General features: G+C 37.8%; 1 pseudogene; it reads left to right on the plus strand.

Annotated features, from left to right (window-relative positions):
• Positions 1–14103: 14103 nt before the first annotated feature.
• LOC109575853 (small ribosomal subunit protein eS25-like) lies at positions 14104–19174 on the plus strand (annotated as a pseudogene).
• Positions 19175–23568: the final 4394 nt, after the last annotated feature.

Below are 23568 nucleotides of genomic sequence, written 5' to 3' on the forward strand. Positions count from 1 at the left end.
TCTCTGGAGGATAAATTATTAAGTAAATACATTGTCCAGAATTGTTTTTAAACTAAGATTAGAGACTCCCCAGGGTGGGATTATGGGTGCAAAATAGGTGAAAGGGATTAAGAGGTGCAAAACTCCAGTTGTAAAACAAATAAGTCGCAGAAATATAATATGCAGCGTAACAAATACGGTCAGTAATATGGGGACACGTGGTTACTAGACTCATTGCGGTGATCATTTCATAATGTACATAAACATCAAAGCATTATGCAGTACACTTCACACTAACAAAATAATGCATGCCACCTATATTTCAACTGAAAAAAGAATTTGAGATGTTGTTGCAAGTGGTTTATATGCATTTATGTATCCAAACATTTATCAAGTTGGACTACAGACCAAGCAGGTATCTAAATTTAGGATAAGCACTGGGTAAGATGGCCAGTGAGATGAGTTTTACTATATTTCCCCCCCAAAAATAAAATAAAAGGAATATTTTCAGGCAGGTGTAGCTGAAGTCCATGATTTCTTGTTTATTTTTGATTCTCAAAAGCTAAAGTATTGCATTGAACAGGGCTTTATCAATCTAATTTAACTTTTCGATCCTTTGAAGACAGAAAGAATTGATGATTAATTTCTCTCCTTTTTGAAAATTCTGTCCTCTGAAAATTCCAACATTTTCAAAGGATCTGATAAATAATACCAAGTTCATTGGCATTTCAAACAGACAAGACACATCTATTTTAAACCATTATGAATGTCATATTTCCATTCAAACTTGAGAAGATCACATTTTCAGCTACCAACCAACTATGGAAAAATCTTTCAGACAACAATAACCTCTTAATTGAAGATTTCTCTTAAAATTATTTTTATAGAATAATGTGGGAGTTCTCCTTCTGAAAAACAAAATTACTTTTAATGAAGCGGTTCAAAATCAGGGCAGAGAAAGAGCAAAGAGTTTCCTTGAGGTTCTGGTGACAGTTTACATAAAAAGATGTTTTATTTTCTCTTTGCAGGGTGTACACCATCATTTTGTCTTATTATTCCTGACATTCAGTTCATCATATTAGCATCTTTGTGGGAAACAAGAAAGCAATTAAGGTTTTAGCTCTTTATTCTTTGGGAGACATTTGCTTTCCCTCAAAACTCTTAATGATGAGGCAGACCTGGTCAAACACCAAATGCAAGGATTTTTAATGCAATAAAGATGGAGCTTTAATAATTTTCAATTACAGTTATTCTGCAATAATGTTAGCAAATCTCATCTAAAAAGTAAATTATTCATTGAATAGGAAATGGGAAAGTCTTAGGATTGTGTGACTTTCCCATTTAAAGTTTCACTAAGATTCTCCTTGATAAAGTCCTTTTAAAAGATTACATATTTTATACTTTGTTTCTATCCTTTTTCTTCTTTCATGATGCTGTTTCTACTTTTTAATATACTTTTCTAACAAAACACAGTAGTTATAGAGCAGCCATTCAGAGAGATCTATTCAGAACGAGTCCTCATTCACTTGCTGCCAGAAATACTGATAATATGATATTTTTTATTTAGTTTTAAGAATACATTTTTCATTTTAAGCAAATGAAACCTAGAACCAAATTTTAAAAAAAATGTCATTGATTTTCATTAGAAAATTGGTAGTAAAAAGTCTTTCATGTTACCTTTGCATTAGCAAATCTTACTTTTCACATAAATAAATACATCATTTATTGGAAATTACATAGAATACAGCAAAACTATAGAAAATAATTTAAGTCAAAACAAATATTTAAAAAAAGGCAACAGTTTTCTTTAAAAAAAAAAAAAAAAAGCAATGCCTTTCTCATTGAACCTGAAAATATTTAACTTAGTCACTTTCTATATTCCCTTAGCAATAATTTCCAATATTTGTGCTCAGATAAATGTTAGATTCTTTTCAATCTACCTCCTCACTCTTTCTCTAGACAGGAATTTAGTTACATTTGTTTAATCTTCATGTCTTAAAACTGAAGGGAGAGTCACACATTTAACTTGGTGACTAGCTTTGTACAATACTCTTTCAACGAAAACTCGTGACTGCAACACTTTGTGTTCAGAATTCTAGAACATATTATAATACAAACTTTCAGAATATTTATGGGAAGTGTTCTTGAGTTCAGTTAACACAGAAATCTGAACTTTTCCTCCAACAGATATCACCAATTTATCTCACAAACCAAAGCCAACATGTTTGGGATGGCAATGTTGTGGAAACTGTGAAGGCACATGTCAAATTCAGTGTTTTCTGACAATTATTTTAAGTTCCTGGGTCTTTTGTTTGTTTCAGATCGTGTTTAAGGAAAGAAATTGTTTCTCCACTGTAATAGGAAACTAGATTAGGGCAAGAGTAAGTGAATTAATCCCAGTATCTGTGAACCCTGTTTCAGCTGGGATAAGAAATACCTTCTAACAGCCACATCTATTACCTTCAATCATGCCACTTTATAAAATGCTTCAGGTTTATTTCAACGACAGATACTTTAATGACAAAATAAACAGAATCCACATTTTTTCTTAAGGAGCATCTTTCAGCACTGCCTCTCTAGATAAGATATTGATGCCTAACTCTTCATGAGTTTAATTTAATTTACATAATTAAGTATGTATCAATGCATGAATATTAGAGGAACAATCTTTTTCATGAAATTATTCAAGAAGAATCGTTGTAGTATTAACTTTTATTTAGAAAACCATTTTGAAAAGCCCTTCACTGCTGGAATTTAGGTAGAACTAATATAGCAATATAGCCATTATGGGCTTCCCCAGCTGCACTGGTGGTAAAGAACCCACCTGCCAGTGAAGAGATGTTAAGAGACACAGGTTCAATCCTTGACTCAGGAAGATCCCCTGGAGGAGGAAATGACAACCCACTCCATTATTCTTGCCTGGGAAATCCCATGGACAGAGGAGGCCTGGTGGGCTACAGTCCATTGGGTCGCTGAGTCAGACATGATTTAAGCCACTTAGCACGCACAATGTAGCAATTACATGCATGGTTCTTCAGGTCTAAGAGACATAGGTTCAAATTCATGCTTGATCAATTACCAAAAAGCTTTAACTTCACATTTCTGGACTTCTATTTCTTTTTCTTGCAAGTGGAGATGGCAATAGTAGCTATCTCATGAATTCTGAGCTGTCTAAGGCAATAAACATATCTGAAACTCTCAGACCAGCATCTGGCACAGAGCAAGCCCTTAAGAAACAGGAGCTAATGACTAGCAAATTGTTGTAATGAATAATCAGAAGTAAAAAGGCATCTTCTCCAATCTTGTCAAAGTTGACCTGCATCAACAGAAATTATGGTCTCATGTGAAATTAAATCTCTTTCAAATCCAGCACTGTATATTTGATTCCATAATTCTTTATGATTTGCACGGTTCTGTTCTTCATTGCTCTCTCTCTCCCTATCTCTCAGTTCAGTTGCTAGTCGTGTCCAACTCTTTGAAACCCCGTGAATTGCAGCACGCCAGGCCTCCCTGTCCATCACCAACTCCCGGAGTTCACTCAAACTCATGTCCATCAATTCGGTGATGCCATCCAGCCATCTCATCCTCTGTCGTACCCTTCTCCTCCTGCCCCCAATCCCTCCCAGCATCAGAGTCTTTTCCAATGAGTCAACTCTTTACATCAGGTGGCCACAGTATTGAAGTTTCAGCTTTAGCATCAGTCCTTTCAAAGAACACCCAGGGCTGATCTCCTTCAGAATGGACTGGTTGGATCTCCTTGCAGTCCAAGGGACTCTCAAGAGTCTTCTCCAACACCACAGTTCAAAAGCATCAATTCTTCAGCACTTGGCTTTCTTTATAGTCCAACTCTCACATCCATACATGACCACTGGAAAAACCATAGCCTTGACTAGACGGACCTTTGTGGACAAAGTAATGTCTCTACTTTTGAATATGCTGTCTAGGTTGGTCATAATTTTCCCTCCAAGGAGTAAGCATCTTTTAATTTCATGGCTGCAAGGACCATCTGCAGTGATTCTGGAGCCCCAAAAAATAAAGTCTGACACTGTTTCCACTGTTTCCCCATCTATTTCCCATGAAGTGGTGGGATCAGATGCTATGATCTTCGTTTTCTGAATGTTGAGCTTTAAGTCAACTTTTTCACTCTCTTCTTTCACTTTCATCAAGAGGCTTTTTAGTTCCTCTTCACTTTCTACCATAAGGGTGCTGTCATCTGCATATCTGAGGTTACTGATATTTCTCCATGCAATCTTGATTCCAGCTTGTGCTTCTTCCAGCCCAGGATTTCTCATGATGTACACTGCATAGAAGTTAAATAAGCAGGGTGACAATATACAGCTTTGACATACTCCCTTTCCTATTTGGAACCAGTGTGTTGTTCTATGTCCAGTTCTAACTGTTGCTTCCTGACCTGCATATAGGTTTCTCAAGAGGTAGGTCAGGTGGTTGGTATTCCCATCTCTTTCAGAATTTTCCACAGTTTATTGTGATCCACACAGTCAAAGGCTTTGGCATAGTCAATAAAGCAGAAATAGATGTTTTTCTAGAACTCTCTTGCTTTTTCCATGATCCAGTGGACATTGGCAATTTAAAACCAGTTTGAACATCTGGAAGTTCACGGTTCACATATTGCTGAAGCCTGGCTTGGAGAATTTTGGGCATTACTTTACTAGCGTGTGAGATGAGTGCAATTGTGTGGTAGTTTGAGCATTCTTTGGCATAGCCTTTCTTTGGGATTGGAATGAAAACTGACCTTTTCTAGTCCTGTGGCCACTGCTGATGTCTGGGGAGGCCTTACAAATAGCTGTGAAAAGAAGAGAAGCAAAAAGCAAAGGAGAAAAGGAAAGATATAACATCTGAATGCAGAGTTCCAAAGAATAGCAAGGAGAGATAAGAAAGCCTTCCTCAGTGATCAGTGCAAATAAATAGAGGAAAACAACAGAATGGGGAAGACTAGAGATCTCTTCAAGAAAATTAGAGATACCAAGGGAACTTTTCATGCAAAGATGGGCTCGATAAAGGACAGAAATGGTATGGACCTAACAGAAGCAGAAGATATTAAGAAGAGGTGGCAAGAATACACAGAAGAACTGTACAAAAAAGATCTTCATGACCAAGATAATCACGATGGTGTGATCCCTGACCTAGAGCCAGACATCCTGGAATGTGAAGTCAAGTGGGCCTTAGAAAGCATCACTATGAACAAAGCTAGTGGAGGTGATGGAATTCCAGTTGAGCTATTTCAAATCCTGAAAGATGATACTGTGAAAGTGCTGCACTCAACATGCCAGCAAATTTGGAAAACTCCCTATCTCTAGAGAAATATTAACATAAGTTTCATTGATATGACAAGATTATCATTTGTGACTATGAAAGTGTTCAGCAAAAACATGAAAATAAAGCACTACCTGCCAGCATTAAAAGGAAGAATCTCCTAAAGTAAGCCTACTTTTAAACCAAATTTGAATATTTAGTTAAAATCTCCACTTGCATAATTAACATCTTTACATATAGTGATACTTTGAACTCCATATTTTACTTGAATCACTATTTAAATTCTTTATTTCAGAGATCACTGTTCATCATTTCTACTTGGCTTTGTCAAAGATATTGTCTTAAAAATCTTTTCCCAATGTCTTGATTTCTAAAAAAAAATTCTTCTTTTCCCTGACTTCATTTTTTGGCTAAGAGGTATGAATGAGAAAAACACTAAACAGAGGCACCCATGAGCACTGAAATGTATTTGTGGGCATTTTGTGAAACTAAATGACTTCTACCCACTTTAGCTTAAATGAGTGCCTTGACAAATACTCTAAATACAAAAGTTACTAAAAATGCCTTTGATTCATGTTTTTTGATGCCCATCTGCATAAACAACTTATGTTTGACTACTTCCCTTTCAATTTTTATTTATATTTTTCTGTATTTACAAAGAGGTTTAGTTGGAGAAAGAAGATTACCCAATATTGTCTACCTGAGGTCAAAAGGAACATCCAGCTATGAAAAAAGGATCTAGATGTCCCATCAATTCCTCTTGAGAGTCCAATAAGTTGAGAAACACAGGGTAACCTACTCATTGTAACACTCAACAAAATATAAGGTAAGATCTGGTTTTAAACATTCCCATCAGGAACATAAACAACTAGACCAGCACACGTCAGAGATTTAGATTCATGGAGTTCACAGGCTACTCAAGGTTCAATTCTTCTTCCCACAATCTCCTATGGTGGGTATAAAACTGAGATGAATGAACTGGTGCCTCCAATTTGATCTACCTGTTGATTCCAACCTCATCAGGGAGCCCTGTTGTCTCAGTCAGCTCAGGCTGCTAAAATAAAATACCCCAGACAAAGTTGCTAAAACAACAGACACTTATTTTTCACAGCTCTGGAGGATGGGGGTCCAAGATCAAGATGCTGACAGATTCAGGCCCTGGTGAAGATTCTCTTCCTGGCTTCTAACCAGGGGTTCACAGGGCAAAGAAAGAGAAGCTCTGATCTCTCTTCCTCTTCTTCTAAGGATACAAATCCCATCATGGGAATTCCCCTTTCATGACTTCATCTGAACACAATTATCTCCCAAAGACCCCCATCTCCAAATATCATACTAGGAGTTAGAGATTCAACTTATGAATGGGGTCGGGGGGGCAAACATTCAGTCTATAATAATGTGTCAGAGTACCACATCTCACTTCCAAAACTCACAGCAGGAGATAAACTCATATATATCATTTTTCATTTATGAGCATGCTAGATCAAATCCCTTGGGCCAGCTCTTCCTACATTAGTTGAATCAGTGGTCAAGTAAAATATAAATAATAATGTCTGGAGATAAAAACTTAGTGAGACTTGATAACCTGCTTTTTCAGTTCATCTAATTTTGCCTCTGTATATATATTGATTTTGGTAATTGTAAATTTGGCTTGTGTGCAGTTACATGAATATAACCTGGCCTATTATTTACTCTAGCTTTTAAGAATTATGTACATGATCAAAATATCAGCAGCCTAATAGCATGGGGAAGTTGATTTAGTGAAAACAAGAGAGTTATGTCATACCATAATCACAGATAATTAAAGTCTTCATGCCTTTTAAATTTCTGTTTTATCATTATGGTGCAGTAAAACTTCCTAATTAAAAGAACTCTACCATATGCTGTTATATGTGTCCATTTTGTTCGGAAAGGAGATGTATATGTCCCTTCATATGCTTTACTCTAAGCCATCTGTGAAAACTAATCCTGTGGCAAACACCAACCAGCAGTTCTTCAATTTGATATCATAAAACATTAAAATACTTGGAATCCTACATCCAGCCATGTTCAATTGCTATTATTTCTTGTTCATAGAAGGCACCCCAGAATATGGGTGTGTGTGAGTTTTGGCAACCCTTATTGTGAAAATGGAGTTTTAGTGACTTTCTTAAGATCCTCAAAGATTAAAAAGAGATCAAGTCCAACTGTGTTTGTATTCAACACCTTTCTTTTGAAAGAGTATATAACTGGAATTTTTTAAACCAACATAAATATCAGACCATCAACTGGCAAATTGATTCATTTACGTGAACTGTGGTTATTAAAATATTTGTCCTTCTTTCTCCCATTATAGTTTGCAAATTGTAAATATTTACCATGATTTCTTTTTGTCCCTCCCAAATAAAGAAAATTATTTGTTAAATTTTTACCATGCTATCTTAAAGCATGGAAAATTTTAAGATATAGCCAACAATACTTAAATTCTACTCATTTTTTTTTCTGTTGTGGAATATGGCAGCTTGATGCTGTTTTACACTCTTTATCATATTAGTCTTTACCCTCAAATCAATATCCGTTTAGGTAACTCCCACCATTTCCCACATCTTGGTTCACCATTGCTCCTTCTGTTCCACTATTTCCTTCCTCCTGAGGTTCCATTTCCTCTTCCTGAAGCCCATCTTTTGGTTACTATTTGGCAAGATTCTATGAGGGAAACATGCTTTATATTACCACTTTTACTCCTGCGTAGCATATGACCTGGATTCATAACTGTAATTTGATAATTATTTCCCTCAGGACTTTGCAGGTATTTTAGTGGTTGGGTTGTTTTTTTTGTTTTGTTTTTTTTTTTTTTTTTTTTTTGACACTTGTTACTACTGCTGAGAATTTGACTCTGAGTGAATGCACTGCTCCTTTGTAAGTAATCTATCTTTTCTCTCTACCTCTTTATAAGGCTTTCACTTTATCTGTGGCATTTCACAATTTATTTGTTTCTAGGTGTTGATTTGCTTTTATTTACCTTGCTTAGGATTCACTGTAACTCTTCAATCAGGAGATCCATGTCTTTCACTTACACTTAAAATTATCAACCAAATATAATATAGTTTACCTCCCAATCACTATATTATTTCCTTCTAGAAAATCCAGTAAATTTCTTGGACTGTCTCATTTTCTCTGCCATATATTTTAATGTTTCTACCTTATTTTACAATTTTTTTAATCCATCAGGATAGCAACTGCTATAATGTCTGTAAGTCCCTCTTCTCTCTCTCCCTACCATTCACCTCCCATATATCTAATCTGCTTTTTTACTTACTCACTGAGGTCTATTATAGGACTGTATTCCTCTTTTATGTAACTCCTGATTTTAAAATCAAAATTGCCTATTATTAAATTTATACAGTCCCTCCTCATTCATGAAGTCTTTAATCAACTTAAACTTACTTGTATAAAACCTTCTTATACCTCAGATTCATTTCAGTGTCAATCCTTCTGTTTGTAGAATCAGTTTATTCTATTAATAGTTCATTTCCTTGCATGATTTGTCTTTTTCCTTTTTTTTTTTTTACTGCAAACAGAGCTCCAGCTAAGATTATTTTTCCATGGGAGTTCTATGCACTATGTATCATAATAACAACTCCATGGTATAGTTTTGGGGTTTTGGCAGGTGGGGAGCCTAAACTAAGTTCCCCCATCAATGTTAAGAATCCAGCCTCTTGTCATTAAAGATTATATACAAACTGCTATCCTGCTAACTACACTGGATAGAGTTGCCTCTATAAATCCCTGGAACCTAGATATTTCCCCCATCTTTCTTTTTAATTCAGCTATAAAATGTTTTATCATTAATGTTATCCAGCCTATCCATATGTTCTCATGTGAGGTCAGAAAAACTCCTTCATTAACTCTGTTCCTTGTATTATAAGACCAAGAAGTCCACACACCACAGTGTTATATAAAGATCTCAGATCAATAGCACAGTGCTTGGTGATTCATCAGTGAGGTTAAACTAAGAGACATGACTTTGATCAAATGAGGAGTAGAGGTCCCCAGGAAAGCCAAGGACATTATGAGCAAATGGCTTCAGAGGGTCTTAAACTTGATCAAAGAAGGTTTCTTCCTATTTACTAATTTCTTATGCTCTGGTAGAGGTGTCCCGCCAGACCCAAGGACATCCTTCCAACTCTACAGATAGGTGGCATTTCTTCAGGAAATGCCAGAAAACAATAATTTCCTCTTTCTCTGGGAACTGCCTTTCACCACCTCTTTCCTATCTCCACAAGAACAAGTCCTCAACAGCCTTGTTTCCACTGATCCAAGCTGGGCCAAAAAGATACTCTCTATGGGAAAATTAGAACTGAAATGGAATGAAGCTAAGTTAGTCTTTACGTGTGGCTGAATGTACAGTACCTAAACCTGGGACGTATAAGGTGGCTGGATTCCATACTATGCAAAGAGAAGACACAGCAGTTCTATAAGAGAAATGGGAACGAACAACTGAGAATTCAGAGGGATTAATATGCTTCTTAAATTTCGTGTGTGTGTGTGTGTGTGTGTGTGTATTTGAGAAAGAGCTCTTAGAATAGTCTATCACAACCAGCATGGGTAAACATCAACATGTAAAAAATTAGAGATAAACACATTTAAATCTAAAATGATACTTCTGATTGATTTTAGACTATTGTTAATTACTGGTATAAAGGATAAATACAATTGTTTCTAAAATATTTTAAAAGACTTTAAATTACATACTGTAGAGTAAAATTATGATCGAATGAAACTGATGATCCACGAAGATGCCCCAGGTTTATTTTGTCCTTCTCATTTTACCAACATACTGTAGGATGCCATCAACTTAAGAGGCATAAATCCAAATAATTCCCAACTAAACTCCACATCTCTGGATTCTCCCTTCACTACGGTTTATGAGACAGAGTCACTCCTCAAAAGGTAGTGCATAGGATCCTTCTTTCCATCCATCATATCCTGTTGATTCCTAGGACAAATCCCTTCCTTTCATAATCTCTTTATTTACAGACTATCAAAATAAATTTGAGTTGTTATTTCAAATTTGAGTTATCTCAAACTGATAATTTTTAAAAAAGAAAAAAAAATATTTGAGAACAATTAGAGCATCTATTTGCCCACATACACACACATATACAAACACACACACAATAGTTCAAATGAAAAAGACTAAAGAAGTTCTGAAAGGGAAATAAGAATAAGTGGCTTGGGTTAAAAAACAGCTCCCCAGTGACTACTAAAATTCAACCCAAACATCTTTCACTGGATTTTGAGGTCATTCCATTTGTAAACCCAACTTTCGTTTCCAAGGATACTGTCAAACATAATCCCTGCATGAAATCCGCATTTCAGCCAAAATGAAACTATTCCCAGTTTATGACACATATGCTACTTTTCCTACCATCTATTTTCTCAAGCTTTCTCTCCCTATAATATATTCTCACCTCAGTCCACACTTCACAGCCTCATTTCTACATACCCAATCTCATAATTCAAGTCCTAGTTCAAATGCTACCCTCTCCATAAGGATTCTTTGGGGCTCCACCATCAGAGGAGCTTTCTTTCTTTCCCTTGAACTCAATTGACATTTAATTTGGGTCTTTATTACATCACCTTAAATAATCTCCATTTCATGCTACTTTTCACGCATATACACTGTGTCTCCCTCACTCCACTTACAATGGAGTTTAAGCTTCTTGGTGGCGGATATGTGCCTTATGCAATGTTGTGATTCCACGCAGCCCTCGAGAGGATGCACGGCACAAAACAGGATCCAGCACTTAGAGAAGTTGCTCTATCTGCAGCTCGGGCTACATAAGTGAGTTGTGGATGTCACTCAGATTGTATGTACTATTTGCAATTCAATGTGAGCTCTTAGGAAAATAGCTCTTATTAGGCAGGGATTTTTGTGAATCATTAACAGGCAGCAGCAGGACTAGGGATTAATTTTAAGAATATTTCTGCTATAAAATTCAAAGGCTTTCTTAACCAAAATATGTATATCCCAGACAAGTGCACCTGTTGATCATCATAATGACCACAGCTGAATTTTAAAATTCATCCCTTAGTTAGAAAGATATGTGAAGCCTTGCCACTTCAAGTGTGAGCCAGAGACCAACAGCGTGGTTCAACCCGGCAGCTTATTAGAAATGCAGAATATCAGTATACCCTTCAGACCCAGTGAATCAGATCTGCACTTTAACAAATATACACAATGGACGTTTAGAAGCTCCAGTCCAAATGTTTAAATGGATATTTATTAAATTTTAAATATTCATTTGATTCCATTTATTTGGACATATATTTATGTCTGGATATATTATGTCCATCTATTTATTAAATGGGTACATAGTTTAGTATATTTAGTAGGATTGAAAACCTGAAAGTTAATTGAATGTAATATAAACATAAAATTAAAAAGGAATCTAAATAACATATCAAATCACTGTTTCTTACATTTTGCCTTCAGCTTTCCAAAAAGCAGCACAGAAAGATTGTTCAGGAATGGGGAACACCAGCTATCTAGTGGTTAGTAAAATTCCTCTTCTCATTAAAAAATGAAGAAAAACACTGAATATGGACATGACAGGGTTGGAAGTTGAGTGGTAGCTTCCCAGGTGGGGCTCATGAAATCCAAACCGTTTGATTCAAGTCTTCAAGGGAAAGAGAAGCTTGTCTATAACCTCTGAGGGGAGATCCAGAAGACCCCTGAAAAGAGGAGAAATATGGTCTTCCTGCCACACTGACACCCTTAATTATGGCTTTTGAGCTTTTGATGTTCTGACACATAAATAGCTAAAAATTTGCTTTTTCATTTTGTGCACTTGTAAGTTGGAAATGTCATCAAGTTTCATCAAGATTGAAATGGGGTCCAATTTGCTAAAAATGCCTCATGCATAAGGAAGTTGTGTGCTCTCTTCCACATGGGAGTCAGCCTGCACAGTACATTATGCACCTCGAGCTGGAAAGATCTCGATATGCCACTCAAATACTGAGGAGGGAGCAGCCACACGTCAGGGTCTTTGTCCTTTCAGGGGGAGGGGTGCTCTTAACCCTCAAATATTCAATCCCCCAATAAAACAGTTCTGTGTACTCTCTATACAAGTACTGTGTATAAATTATGCAATACACAGACTGCTTCCTCTGATTCGTAATTTCTGAAACAAAGACCTTTGTTCTGCCATAGTGCACCCCCAAACAAAGGCAGGCAAGCCAGTGGCAAAAATAACTGCTGTTTTATATTCCTTTTACCTTTAACAAAGCATAAAAGCAATAACTTCTTTCTTAAACAGTGGGAAAGCAAAGTGACTTAGTCCAAGGAAAGATCACGTCCTTAGAATTTCACCTCATCTTTTTCACTGGGATTCCATTTCCCTTGATTCTGTCAAGAATCTCTCTGAGATTCTAGGTCTAGTAACAAACTTTGACAAGTGTTTGAGTCAGTCTCCTAGAGAAGTGTTAGTGACTCAGTCATGTCCAGTTGTTTGCAAACCGATGGACTGTAACCCATGAGGGTCCTCGGTACATGGAATTCTCTGGGCAAAAATACTGGTGTGGGTAACCATTCCCTTCTCTAGGGTATTTTCCCACTAAGGGATTGAACCCTAGTCTCCTGCACTGCAAGCAGATTCATTACCATCTTAGCCACCAGGGAAGCCCCACTCTCCTGGGCAGACAAATTTTTATTTACTTCTGCAATATTGATTCTTTTTCCTCCTGCTCTTTCTCTGAATCCACACATAATCACTATTTTATATACTCATCATGTGATTCAGGATACTGAGAACCTACAGCAAAGAGTCTGCTGCCCAGTAATTCACATTGAAAGGAACAAGATCATAAAGTTGTCAGATCATTTCCCACTGGGACCCCATATCTGAAAAACAGGAACCTGGAAAGCAGGCTTTCCAACCCACCCACAGTCAAAGATATGCACCCAAGGTGTTGGCATATGGCTTGATGTACTACCAAAATTTCTGTGAAACTCTTGTTGCATCCAAAAACTCCTTACAATTCATTTTATTTCTCAATGTATCTGTTTATTTTAAAGATTTTCTAAAAATATTTTAAGCTCCGTGCCACAAAGTATAATTGGCATTTCTTAAAGGTTCCTCATGCTTCCAAATACAGCCTGACCCAGCTCTTCCTACCATGGGATTGCTCATACCCTCGTCTCCACACTGAAAATAAAAGGTCTGAGTGATCACAATAGTTTTAAATGTTACATTTTACCCAGTGCTTTTACGTTGATCAGCATCATCAAAACATTAATAGCCAACATTAATTACATACATACTGTATGTCAGGTATTATGGGAACTCTTTACACACACACTCTCATTTAACAGTTAAAATATTCCTATAAGCCAGCACTGTTTACTTCTCAATGTACAGATATGGAAACTGAGGCTTAGAAAAGTTAAATAACTAGTACTTAGTTCCACAGCCAATAAAATCTGGATTTTGATGATTCCTACAGTTGGTGAAATGAAATCCCTGTGCCCAACACACCATGAGGCCAAACACCACCAACACGTCAGAGTTGCGAACAGTTAAAGGTTTACTGAGGGCCCTGCGAGGAGATGGATGGCTCCTGCCTTAAAAACCCCAAACTCCCCAAAAGCTTTCAGGAAAGTCCTTTCATAGGAAAGGTGAGGGAGGGGTATGGTAAGTTCCTGCAAAGTTCTTGCTGTGAGAGCCTTTGTTCTTGAGGTGAGTCATGGTCAGGGCACAAATGATCCCGTAAATCGCCACCAAACAAAAGTTACTCTCTGTTCTGACAAGAAAGGGCAAGGATCTCAAGGCACAACTTTTAACCTCTGAGGCCCAGGTCCTGGCTGAGAGAATGCAGATCTCAGCTAGCAGCTCCCTCAGGGCCAGTCCTCAGGCCCCGCCACTGCTGAGGGAGTCAGGCAACCAGGACCTTCCAGGCCCTCGGGTTACTCAGGCTGCCCACACAGTGGGGGCAAGTCCCACAGACCATGTTCCAAGCAGACAACTGCTGCCTCTAGGCCTCAGAGGTAAGGATGGGGGAGAGGTTCACCATGGCCTCAAGGTCTGGGCCTGGCTAGTGGGCGGACTTGGCAGGGGCTCTGGAACCCTGCAGGACACATCCCCCATCCCGTTCCCTGGGCCTTCAGCTCACCCAGTGGCCAGGGGCCAGGGGAGCTAGAGAGCTAGGGAGAAGGCCAGGACCCATCTCTTACCTCACTCTCTACCTCAGGACCACAGCTGTGCTGACTGTTGACAGACTAGCCCAGTAGGTACTTTTTTAACAGTTGGTCTCTTGGGGGAGGGGCCTACTGTAGCACCAACCAGTGGCTGAGTGGGACCACTCACCTTCACTCTTTGACAGATGCTCACTTGGGGGAGGGGCCCATTACCAAGCCAACCAGTGGCAGAGTATGACCATTAATAGTCCCAAGGTAACCTTCCTGGCAACAGTACATGAACCGTGAACTTCCAGATGTTCAAGCTGAATTTAGAAGAGGCAGAAGAATCAGAGATCAAATTGCCAACATCTGTTGGATCACCAAAAAAGCTAGAGAGTTCCAGAAAAACATCTATTTCTGCTTTATTGACTATGCCAAAGCCTTTGACTGTGTGGATCACAATAAACTGTGGAAAATTCTAAAAGAGATGGGAATACCAGACTACCTGACCTGCCTCTTGAGAAACCTGTATGCAGGTCAGGCAGCAACAGTTAGAACTGGACATGGAACAACAGACTGGTTCCAAATCAAGAAAGGAATATGTCAAGACTGTATATTGTCACCCTGCTTATTTAACTTATATGCAGAGTACATCATGAGAAATGCTGGGCTGGATGAAGCATAAGTTGGAATCAAGATTGCCAAGAGAAATATCAATAACCTCAGATATGCAGATGACACCACTCTTATGGCAGAAAGTGAAGAAGAACTAAAGAACCTCTTGATGAAAGTGAAAGGAGAGTGAAAAAGTTGGCTTAAATCTCAACAGTCAGAAAACTATGATCATGGCATCCGGTCTCATAACTTCATGGCAAATAGATGGGGAAACAGTGGAAACAGTCACAGACTATTTGGGGGGGGGGGAGGGGCTCCAAGATCACTGCAGATGGTGATTGCAGCCATGAAATTAAAAGAGGCTTGCTCCTTGGAAGAAAAGCTATGACCAACCTAGACAGCTTATTAAAAAGCAGAGACATTACTTTGCCAACAAAGGTCCATCTTGTCAAAGCTATGGTTTTTCCAGTAGTCGTGTGTGGATGTGAGATTTGGACTATAAAGAAAGCTGAGCACCAAAGAAGTGATGCTTTTGAACTATGGTATTGGAAAAGACTCTTAAGAGTCCCTTGGACTGCAAGGAGATCCAACCAGTCCATCCTAAAGGAAATCAGTCCTGAATATTCATTGGAAGGACTGATGCTGAAGCTGAAACTCCAATACTTTGGCCACCTGATGCAAAGAAGTGACTCATTTGAAAAGGCCCAGATGCTGGGAAAGATCAAAGGTGGGAGGAGAAGGGAACCACAGAGGATGAGATGGTTGGATGGCATCACTGGCTCAATGGACATGAGTTTGAGTAAGCTCCGGGAGTTGGTGAAGGACAGGGAAGCCTTGTGTGCAGCAGTCCATGGGGTCGCAAAGAGTTGGACATGACTGAGCGACTGAACTGAACTAAACCTTCCTGGCAGTGCTGCAGTCCATGGGGTTGCAGAGTCAGGTGTGACTGGGTGACTGAGCAACAGCAACAGCAAACCTTCACCTGGCAATGGGGCGCCACAGGCCGCATGCGACGGGTTATGCATGGCCACACTCTTGTTACACTATGACATACTGTCTGTTCATATTTGTTTTTCACACTACTTGCAGAGACTTTATCAGACTCGCACATTCAAAAGAGGAAACCAATACTTCCAGTTTCCCATCATATACTGAATAAGCAGCAGAAGTATCAGTTCAATATCTTCTGACTTTAAGAGCTTCCATTCTACCACAGCTGCTCGTATCATTTCCAGTTTCACATTTCTAGAAATCATGACAGAAAAAAGCTTAAATGAGTCAACGGAACACGAGGAAACTTGGAGTCCTTATTTTCATGTAAATCGTCTCCGAATGAAGGTCAAGACATAAAGATTCAATGACCTTAATTGTAAAAGAATTAGAAATTCCATTAGTAACTATCACAATTTAATAATGTTCATTTTTTCTAAGAATGGGTGATAGTTACAGGAAATTATAGCTACCTCTTAATTTCTAAGACTGTTTTTTCAAACGCACTTTCCTAGTTAAAGATTAGGTGGCTTTTTCAGCTGCCAATAACAAAAAGGTTGAGAAAAAAAAAAAAATTGCTATTAAGAAGTTTCCTATCTTCAGACTGCTTCTAACAGGAATGCACAGTGGTAAGTTCCCTGTCCCTAGAGAAACAGGCAGAAACTAGACAAACTTGTCAAGGATGGGACAGAAGAGACTCACAATCTTTTCGGTTGACAGACTTTTTGAGACTGTCATAACATTGAGAATGTCATGGACATTTTCCCCACAAAAACACAGAGGTGTGCAAAATTCTGCATACACTGGGGTAAGAGGCTTTGCTCTGCCATGTCTATATGGCAGGAAATCTCTTAGTCTGCAATGACTTCATAAGTATAGGTATAGAAAACAATATGTTGACTGGGCAGGTTTTCCATGGGCTTTGGCTCATCTCCCTCCCTCCCTCCCTCCCTCAACCAGGTTTCCAAATACCTATGGAAAAAAGCAGTTGCAACATGGCATATTTTGTATGGCCTACCAGATGATTTATTTATTTATTTTTATTTGTTCAACCAAGAGCTATCACATAAAAAGATTTCTAGGTTCTGATGAATAAAATCAGAGGTTCAAGGTAACCATGGGCATTTCAAGAAAACACCCATTTGCTGAAGCTGAGTGAAGACCAAACCATGCCTTTAGATGAGGCCGGGCCAGTTTGTCATAGCCCTTATCACCATCTACTGTCATCCTCAGCCTGATTTACTAATTTATGTTTCTTATTTCACTATGCATTTCAGCTTGTGATCCCTGAAAGAGAAAAATCTTTTTTGGTCCAAAGTTTTCCAAACTGGCCCTCAAAGCAGCTGGCATGCTTCTGTTTAACCAGTGTCTCTCAACAGAGATACACATAGTACTTAAGGGAGGGGAAAGAGTGAGCTTAGGGCCAAATCAAACATAGGAGAAGATAAACCTTTGACAAAAGTCTAAGGAACAACCAAATAGACACATTAATTTTCAGTCCACATGCCCATTTTCTCCTGATGACCAGAAAGAGGTGGTCACCTCCTGATGACCACTTAGCAAGCTTTTAGAGACCAGAGACAAGGTGCAGTTCTTTCAACCAGAAGCTTTCTCTCCAAGCCCACTGACTATGAGCTTGAACTTGGAGCTGTTCATACAGAAACAGGAAAAGATTCTCCCTCCTTTGCCCAATTCACCTTGTGTAACAGAGCCCTCAGCTCACTGATCAAGGACAGAGGAAGGATCTGGAAAAAAGGTAGGGACCTGAAAAGGAGATGCTTCTCCAGGGGCGTTTCCACTAAAATACAAATTCAGATTCCCAAAAAACTCCAGGGGCACCTACAGAAATGATTACAAATAGTCCTCCAATTTCATAGAACTTTCATGTCAGTACATTAGACATTGACAATTTCAACAGAGTGTTTGGATGGCAGATTCAAGTGTTTTTACATCATGCGATGAGCAGACATCTGCGGCAGTTTCATGATGATTTAGTTACATTCTCTGGATAGCAGCACATGGCCACTGATTTAAGAGGTGTTACTGTTTCTTGGATCTTCCACATTGCAGGCAGACTCTTTACCATCTCTTTACCCTGAGCCATCAGGGAAGGTTGGTTCTTACCTTATCATTACTAAGAAGACAGAGGAGCAGAGAAAGATGAAATGCTGATGGCAGTAATAAAAATTGTAGATCTGATCACCTTAATTATAGAATCACTAAACAGCATTTCACCTCAACTGAATGCTCACTGGTCTCAGCTGTATATTAACTCTGAAGGCAAAGACCTAATTTCAGAACATATAGGAAATACTGAAAATACATCAAAGAGAGAAACCAATGTCTGTAATTAGAAAACTGATCATTTATTTCTAATACTCTAGCATTCGAAAGCTGCCAGAACTTCATAATTTGTATTATAAATTCTCATGACTTGTAAGCAGTAGTCAACTTTTCCATCTTCTCCATTTTACATTTGCAGGAAGGCATTAAATACCATAGAATTATAATTTTAGTTTTGTTATTAATTGAGTTTTCAGTTTAATTCAAGCCACATAACCATTTCTGGTCTGTTTTTTCCTCTGTCAAATGAGGCATTCTATCATCCCAGAGATACTGGAAGGAAAAGATGCAATAAGGGATATCTAAATGTTTGGAAAAGGCAAAGTAAGATACTACTCAGATATAAAGTGCTAGCAAGGCATGAGCGTGTTATGTAGACAACGCTTGTTGTCTCACATAAGAACCTAACTAATGGGTTGCAGCTGCTCTCCCAGTTTCACTATGCTGCCCAGGACAAGAAGAAGAAACATGCTGGAAACGTGGTAAAGAAAGACAAACTTCCAGTGAAAAAATCTGGTGGTAAGCCCCAAAAAGTAGTAGTAGTCCAAAGGCAAAGTCTGGGACAAGCTCAATAACCTAGTCTTGTTTGACAAAGCAAATATGACAAAACTCTGTAGAGAAGTTCCCAACTGTAAGTTTATAACTCTAGCTGTCGTCTCTGAGAGACTGAAGATCCGTGGTTCCCTGGCCAGGGCAGCCTTTCAGGAACCCCTTAGTAAAGGACTTATTAAACTGGTTTCAAAGCACAGAGTTCAAGTAATTCACGCCAGAAACACCAAGGATGGAGATGCCCCAGCTGCTAGTGAAGATGCATGAACAGGGCCCACCGATGTTACATTTTGAAAAAAAAAGAAAAAGCTTTATTAAATAAAAAGATAACTCATAAAAAATTACCTTTTTGTCACAAAGACATGAAGACATATTTATTTTATTTTACTCTAAAATCTTCTTTTAAAACTCCTTAAGTTCTCTTTTCATTAAACATTCCCCCTAATAGTCTCCCAGGTAACACAATCAAGATGCAATTTAGAAAACAAGTGATTATAAACACTTAATATTCATTTACTTCTTCCATCCTGTCATTTGTTATTGTAGCATTTATAGCTTTAAATATTAGTCCCATCGTATTTAGAACAACATTGGGAAGCGCTGCTCATTTATCTACTTAAGAAAGGCAATTTGGAGGAGGGGTAGCTAGAGTGATAGCAATTTGTCATTAACAGCAGTTCTAATTAAATAACCTCATCTACACACAACTGCACCATCTTGTGCATTTTCCCTAAGATTAAGTATCTTCTAAACCATAATAATCCACCAGATCAAAAATTCAGCTGCTTATGAAAGTGAGAAAATAGTGATTTACATGTTACACTTTAAAAGCTTCATCAAAGCTGTAATAATTTTGTTGGCTAAACAATGTGATTCTTGAAATTAATAAGAATTTATAAATATGAACAATATGTACCCTGAGGAGAATATGATTTAACAAGGAACTGATAAATCCTGTTGGGCAAATAATCTGCATACTAAAATCTGTGTAATGGAGACAGGAAATTAAATAGTGAAACGTGTAAATAATACACAGTTTGGTGTGTTGGGTCTTTTTCCTCCCCTTAGTTGGGTTAAATCCCAGCTTCACAATAATAGATGTCCCAGTGCAGGTCCTGGTCATTCATAAAAGAAAGAAAACAGAGTAAACTGACACGTATCCCAAATACAGATTCACACTAGGTAGGAAATAGAAAGTTGTTTGATAAGCTCCATTTGGAATAGCTATTTGGTAAAGAATGGAGGAAAATAGCTGTGGAATTTTTTTCTAGACTTCCATATCTGCATTTGGAGCTCTTTCCTCTCAATTGAATAAGTGTCTTTGAAAATTGGAATCAATGTTGCAGGTCCAAAAGACCATGGTGATATGGAATTCAATGAAAATACTGCCAAGGCTAAATTAATTAGAATATTTATATAGGACCTGAAATCTGTAGACAAGTGTTTTTGGTAGGCCATTCAGGAAGATGTTACCAGAACTAGGTGACTAGGTGGCAAAGTCATCAGATATTATTTTCTTCTTCATAATAATTATTTCTGGGAGGAGAAAACCTAAAAGTTCTGCCCCAGTCTGCACAGGGCAGGCACGGTGCAAGGACAGATGCAAGGCATGGTGCAGGGAGGCAAAAACTTTCTGAAAGATTGGGCTGTCAAGACTGATGTCAGCCAAGCAAGGAGCAGTTAGTTACATGCACTTTAAGCAGAGGAAACAGCATAAGCAAGAATCTGAAGGGACGAAGCTTATGTGCCAAAGCATAAATAAGAGGTGCAAAATGTTTGAAAATAAAAATTTAGGAGAAAAGGAGGCAAAATTACCTGTTTGTATTTTCCATGCTAAGAATTTTAGAAAATTTTAACCTGAACGCATTGAAGAACAAGCTTAAAGAAGATATGAGTAATATTGGCAAAATGTATAATTGACAAATGGTTGGTATCCTGAATATATAAAGAACACTTACCAATCAATAAAAAGAAATCCAGGTGAAACATGGACAAAAGCTACAGACAGGCAATTTCCAGAGTACAAAGCCTAAATGATTACAAAAAGACACTTACAAAGATGTTTTGTTTGGTAGTAATCAGGAAAATAAAAATTAAAACATAAAAAGGTACCATTTTAAATCCATCAGACATAAAAATCTGACAATACCAAGTAAAATGAAATACGGAGCAGTCAGAACTCTCATACACTATTAATGTGCACACTGGTATAACATTCTACAGAAAAAGCAATAGTTAATAGCAGTTTAAGATATCGATACCATTTGATCCTACATTCCCTTCCTTGTAATATATCTTAGAAATGTCTCACATCATATATAAATATTTGTAAGTACCATTATAGGAGCAGTATTTATATTCAAAAAATATAAATCACTTAAACATCAACAAAAATTTTTTAAAAAGTGTGGCATAATCAGAGTGAAATATTAAACTGCAATGAAAATGAACCAGAGCCACACATATATCAAGGGTGAAATCTCCTAAAATAAAATACTGAGGGAAAAAAAGGAAAAACAAGTTGCAGAAAGATATACACCTTATGATGTCAGTAATATAAACTTTTAAAACATGTAACATAATAATCTGTACTATTCGAGATGCATATGTATGCAGTACAAAATAAAGATAGACGTGGGATGTGGGACTTCACAGTAAGGTGTTTTACAAGGTAAGAGCAAAGACCCTGAGAGTTTCTGCTTTTTCTGGTAATATTTTATTTCTAAAGCACAGTGGCAGAGATATGAGAGCTCATTATACTATTTTCTGTATACATACATGGAATCTAAAATATGATATAAATGAACTTCCATGGAATACAGACAGACTCCCAGACAAAGAGAAGAGACTTGTGGTTGCCAAGGGGGTGGGGGGTGCTGAGAGAGGGAAGGACTGGGAGTTTGGAATTAGCAGATGCAAACTATTATATAGAGAATGGATAAACAACAAAGGCCTACTGTATAGCAAGAGGAAATATATTCAATATCCTATAATAAACCATAATGGAAAAGAACATGAAAAAAATATATAATATATATTTAAGCAATGACTCATAAGCCCTGCACTTTCCAAAGAGGATTCAGCAAGACACTAACTTGACCTGGACTTGAGTCTCAAGATTAACTCAAGAATTCTATATTCAAAAATATCCACAAATGGTTCAATTTGGCAAAAGAGACACAAACTTAGAGATGGAAAACAAAACAGACAACTCAATTAAAAAGTAATACTAAATTCCCTATAGGGGTGGGGATGGGGACACGATTTAACCTTTCAACCCTTGATCCATATTTATTATGTGGTGATAATAATACAGGGGATGTTGTGAGGATTAATAAATTCATTTCTCAAGCTTTGTAGATAAAACTGTGCTCCATAAGTACTTTATTTTAAGAACTATGAAATGGTTTGTTTATGCCAGTGTCCTATGCAGCCATTCTGTAAACCTTATCTCCCAGTTCTGGGTTTTGAGATGAATATGGGGTCTTTTAAATAATTGCTAGTAACCTTTGAGGATTATGCATTTTAAGCACTGGTTCACAATGAATATGTGACCGGATATATGTCACACAAGAGAAAGTCAAAAATATAATCCCTGAGAGGTTAACAACACAAATTGTATTTAGAGTTTCAATTTGCTACAGTAATTGCAAACACTTTAGTATAAGTGACTTTGGCCTTCCTACCCAGTGTTTGCCAATACAAAGCCATCCTGATTATGGGTCTATCAGAAGGAAGTGAGGGTTTGAACCAGAAGGCAGTAAGCAAAGCTGTAAAATTCAATGGAAATATACACACTATGCTCTTCATAAAGATAATTAAAGAAGTTTTTGAGTAGTTTTCCTAGAAGCAGGCAATAAAGTGTTAGTCGCTGAGTCATGTCCAACTCTTTGCAACCCCATGGACTATAGCCCACCAGGCTCCTCTGTCCATGGAATTCTCCAGACAAGAATACTGGAGTGGGTTGCCATTTCCTCCTCCAGGGGATCTTCCCAACCTAGGGATCAAACCCAGGTCTTCTGCATCACAGGCAGATTCTTTACCATCTGAGCCACCGAGAAGCCCCTAGAAGCAGGTAATAGTTTATCCCAATTCATCCACACTTTCTTGCCTAGCCCCCTTCTGGAAAAATAGAGCACAAAGTTGGAATAAAGTTGGCCCACTTTCAATAAAAGCAATTTTGAACCAAAAATTCTGGCAATTTTATGATAATTTTAGATGCATTCATTCATCCCACAATTATGTACCAGAGGAATGCTTTTTATACTTGTCTTTTAGCAGCCACATTAATACCCGTGGTTAGGTACTTACTAGTATTCTAGGCACTTACTATATATATTCTCATTTAATCCTCACAACACCACCTAGGAACTATCACTGTCCACACTTTATAGGTGAGGAAACTGAGGGTAAGAGAAATTTAGGAAAATTAAGAAATTAGTGTGGCCCAAGATTCCACCACTAGTAACTGGCCTAAATGGGTGTTGAACCTCCTTTTTAACCATTATGCACATAGTTTTACCTTGATTCACAGCAACAAGTACAAAGTGTACACTGCGATGGGTTCTACAAAGACAAGGTATGTGGTCTTAAGACAGGTTAAATGAGATTTAAACCAACCTGGCAGTAGGAGACACTTGAGCTGAAATCCAAAAGATGAC

Source organism: Bos indicus, chromosome 22 (genome assembly GCF_029378745.1).
Source record: "Bos indicus isolate NIAB-ARS_2022 breed Sahiwal x Tharparkar chromosome 22, NIAB-ARS_B.indTharparkar_mat_pri_1.0, whole genome shotgun sequence".
In the NCBI taxonomy this organism is placed as follows: domain Eukaryota; kingdom Metazoa; phylum Chordata; class Mammalia; order Artiodactyla; family Bovidae; genus Bos; species Bos indicus.